Raw genomic sequence first — 5,183 nt, 5'->3', positions numbered from 1 at the left:
AGCAGTATGCTAAACAAAACTACACTGACACAGAACAAAGATGTACTGTCCAATTCCAATTGAATGGAACTACAGAACTATAAAAATGAGTCTATAATGATGGGAAGCATATAATTAGATGCAGAAAAGAATTAAACATACAGGGACATGATGAAAAGCAGGGGGTAATGAAAATTCTCTGTATCATAGTGATTAAATGAATAAATTAATTATTGGCATCAAACTGGGCACATAAAATGAACTTGTTTTATATTGTATAGCTTATGATTCAATAAGGATGATTTTGAAGAATATATATTTAAATGGTATGAAATTAGAAATCTCACACAGTATTTTTAGGGATACAAAATGTAATTTTTAAGACGTATTGGCTAGTTTCTCAAAAAATTATAAAGTTACTATATGCTGCAACTAGCTCACTCCTGAATAAATACTTGAATGAAAACTGCTGCATAAAAAATATCATGTTCATAATAGCAATATTAACAATAGAAAAATACAATGGCTCTCAATTAATGACTAGAAGTACACAAACAGAAAATATTCTGGGATAAAGCAAGACAAAATAAGACCAGGGATGGTGTGATTAAAAAAATATTATAGGGTACAAAATTTTGAGATTCTGTCACTCTCTGAAACTTAATCAATCCAGAGAGTCAGTTCCACTTCACTTTTGTTCTCTACATCCCCTTTCTTCTCACTCTATTGTCAACCCTGAATGATGTCTTGTGATCCTGAGTTAAGCAGATTTCCTAGCAATGTTATCAAAAGAAAGATTCACAGGATTTTTAAATGATACACTAGACTTTACAAAAAATTATAAATTCTAGTCCTCAAAAGACACAAGAGAGGGCTTGGGGATTTAGCTCAGTGGTAGAGCACTTGCCTGGCAAGCACAAGGCCCTGGGTTTGGTCCTCAGCTCTGGGGAAAAACAGACACAAGAGAATAAAAGTTGAGTCACAAACTGGAAAGAATTATTCATATTGTACAAAAAAATAATTGATTGATACTCTATTTAAAATGCCACATAAATTATGGCAAAAGATTTGGACAGATACATCACCAAAGAGTGGAGGAAAATGTGAAAAATGTTTAGCATCATAATTTTCTTGTTGAACGCAAATTAAACATAGAATAGCCATACAATGAAATATTAGTCAGTATTAAAAAGGAATCAAGTTCTGATTCAACATAGAGGAATTTAGAAAATATGCTAAACAGAATGAAATCACTCACAAAAAATCATATACTACATGATTTTACTATGGAAAAAAATACTTAGTAGGCACTAGTAGAAATACAATGTTTGGTGGTTACATAGACTTGGGATTTGGGAAGAATAGGGAGTGACAGCTAGTAAGTCCATGGAGTCTTTGTGGATGATGACAGTATTATTTTAAATTATAGGAATGTAAGTCTTCACGTATTCTAAAGACTAAATTATACATTCTAATTCCTAAATTGTATATTACAGAAATTTCCTAAATATTTTTTAAACATCCCCAAGGGAAAAATTATAAGAACCTTTCTTTACAAGTTCTTCTATACTAAGTACAACTCTAAACCCTACAAATCAGTGATATAGTGAATGACAGCTTTGGAAGATGGCAAAGGGTGTACAAATTTTGGACTCCCCCCATCATGAATAGAATAACAACACAGAAACAGAATATCTATGAGCTCCCATTCAACAAAGATCTGTGATCCAAGCCTTCCATTTCTTAGCTAGAAGCTTAGCAATAGCAAGTGGCCCACCATAGCCTTATTACTCCTCTATATTACGTGTGCCACATAGAGTGGATGGGACAACCAGTATTACAAATCAATAGGAGCAAGATCAGAAAAAGCATGAATGCTGAGAAAACACTTGCAAATTTAAGTCAGCATCTAAACAAGCCATGAGTCAATGAAAATGTCTCAGAGGTAATAAAAAGGTATCAATAGAATAAAAATGAAAGAACAACAAATCAAAAGCTAATAAAATGAAGCTAAGAAAAAATTATAGCTGTAAACTCTTCAGCTTGGAAAAAACTCACTCTTTGCAAGTCAACAAACTAAATAAAATGAAATGGATCATAGGAATATTTCTATCATCATTAAATTAATTAGGTTCCTAATTTCAAGATGCCCCCCAAAGAAAACTGTACTTTCAGGTGGTTTCACAGGAGAATTTTACAAAATGTATAAAAAATGAAAATCAACTCTGCAAAGGAGGGATTAAGAATATCAAACTTATTTTATGAGACTAACATCTTAATTCCAAAATCAGATAGAAATAGTAGCAAAATAAAGTGCACAACTCAGATTCACATCAATACATGCACAATATCTCTTAAAATTAGCATTGTAAACCTACCAGTGTCAAAAGTAACCTTCAGTGCCATAATCAAGTATACTTTATTCCATGAGAAAGCTGGCTAAAAATGTATAAATCAAGCAGTGTAATCTATCATATGACCATATCAACAGTAACATTTAATGCACTTGAAAAAAATCAGTCTTTCATAATAAAAATATATGGTGACATTTTATTTGTACTGAAATGTGATTTTATTTGTATGTTAATAAATAAAGTTGCCTGGGGGTCAGAGCTAATAGCAAGCCATAGCAGAGCTGGGCGTTCATGGTGCACGTCTTTAATCCCAGCACTTGGTAGGCAGAGCTAGGTAGATCTCTGTGTGGTCAAGGATACAGCCAGCTTTGGAGACACATGCCTTTAATCTCAATACCAACCATAGAAGCCCTGGAGGTCCGTACAGACAGGCAGTGACAAGGTGGTCACGTGGTTGGGTTTACAACCAATGAGAAGGCAGAACAGAAAGTCTATATAAAGACAAACACACAGGAAGTAGGTCTCTCTTGGCTGAAGAGGATCACTGAAGCAGGAAGGGTAAGGCTCTTAGCCTTGGGCCTCTTGGGCTTTTATCTTTACATTGGCTCTGTGTTTCTTATTTAATAAGACAATTACTTCTACAAAAATATTCTGAACATTAAGAAACAAGATAATGATTTCAATGTAATAAAATGCATATACAAACCCATCTAACATCACAATTAATGGCAAAATACTAAATATTTTTTCTTCCAAGACTTAGAAAATGTAAGTGTGTATTTTCTTAGCATTCATACTCAACATAATATGTAATTGGAATTTTCTGTGGTCACCAACCAGGTCCCAAATAAAGACACTGAGACTTATTATTAGTTGTGAATACTGGTCCTTAGCTTAAGCTTATCCAATTAGCTCTTTAACTTAATTTAACCTGTTTCTATTCATCTACATTTTGCCTTGTATCTTTTAGCCTTTCTTTCATTCTGTATGTCCTACTTTCTTGCTTCCTCTGAGTCTAGCCAGCTGGCCTCTGGTGTCTCCATAGAATCTCCCTAGTAACATTTTCTTTCTTCCTCTGAGCTTAAATTCCTCCTCCTACTTACTCTCCCTGCCTGGAAGTCCCACCTATATCTCCTCCCTTGCTATTGGCTATTTAGCTTTTTATTAGACCAATCAGGTACATTATGCAGGCAAGGGAAACAGTAACACATCTTTACATAAACAAATTCAACACATCTTTACACAGTTAAACAAATATTCTGCAACATAAACAAACGCTACACATCTTTACATAGTTAAATGCAGCACATCTTTGCATACTTAGATAAATATTCTGCAACATTTTCCCCTTTATGTCTAAATAAAAAGAAATGTTTTAACTTTAGCATAGTAAGACTATATACAATAAAAGCAATTATCAAGTAAGAATTACATTTACAAAATCGAGTCCATTTGTATTTGGAAAATTCAGAGAAAATACTCCATTATCTATCCTATTTTGATGAGTCCAAAGTTGTGTACTTAATTTACTTTCTATCCTAACTTGTATTACCAACCCAAAATTATCTTTTTAGACCTCAAAATATTTTCTTGGATTAACAATTTAAGCTTTTATTTCTCAACCTTATAAAATTTACATCTCTTATGTAAGTTTCTTTTCTGAATTCGGTGACAAAGAAAACTATAATTATAACTATCTTGCCTTCAATGCCATCAGAGGCCTGAGAAGGATATAATATTACTTGAGTAAAAAGAAAATGCAGAGCAAGCAACTTCCAAAAGTATAGAAATGACAAAGGCATCCAGCTGCCTGGACAGTCACCCAAAGTTCCTCTGCAATGTTGGAGCATCCATTTTTGGCCTACAGGCCTAGATTATCTGAGAGACTTTTCTATGAAATAGGAATTTTGAGGAATTTTTCCACCTTGTCTTGGCAAAGTTTGGCAGTCACTTTCTTTTGTGTCCTGCTTGCCCAGTTTGTACAGTATACTTTCAGTAGTCAAGGTAAGGGCAGTTTCTTGACCAAATGGCCAGCTTTGTCACAATGAAAGCAAACTTCACATGAAGGTTCTTTGATGCCCATCATCCAATTATATCTATTTATGAAGTAGATTGGTGCTGTTAGGAGCAGACATGTCTCAGTGTCATGAAAAACCTTAGGTTATTAAACATCTTAAATGCCATATTCTGTAAGTCTCTAAAGCATTTGATGATCACCTATCAGTCTGTTTAACCTTGAAAATTTACCTAACATGATTACAAGTTTGATTGTTATAGATGATAACTACTAAGCTACATTTCTTAATTATCTTAAACAGTTTGTAATAATAACTTTCAAGGAGTAGAACTTCATATTACATTTTTCAATTAGCTGCATGGGAACAATACCTTAAACAAAAGTAGAAACATACATATGGTATAACAAAAATAACCTTAAATTTGTATCAATATACAAAAATCCATACCAATGTAAAATATTTGAGATGAATAGTTATCTTTTTTCTATATTTTTATATCCCTACTAAATGATGACAAACATCCATAACCCATTGGATCACCAAAAACCACCCATCCCACCTTTTGGGAATGTGTTATATTCTCTAGACTGCTCCCTGTTGTCTGGGGACAACAGCACCCCCTGAAACAACTGAGATAATGATCAAGTCCTAAGAAAATTAGCTATAATGTTTGTTGTCCAGTCTCTGTGTGATGGGAAAGTGCAAGGCTTATCTGAAGTCCTGGCTAGAATAGTCTGTGAGGCTGGACCATCTCAGGTAGCAGCCTTGAAGTTGTTCTAAATGCAGAACTCTGAGGAAATTGCAACAGAGGCACTCTGAAAGGCTGAATCAC

The sequence above is a fragment of the Peromyscus californicus genome, unplaced genomic scaffold, assembly GCF_007827085.1.
Source record: "Peromyscus californicus insignis strain IS unplaced genomic scaffold, ASM782708v3 Scaffold_10__1_contigs__length_136768540, whole genome shotgun sequence".
Classification (NCBI taxonomy): domain Eukaryota; kingdom Metazoa; phylum Chordata; class Mammalia; order Rodentia; family Cricetidae; genus Peromyscus; species Peromyscus californicus.
This window is presented reverse-complemented; position numbering follows the sequence as displayed.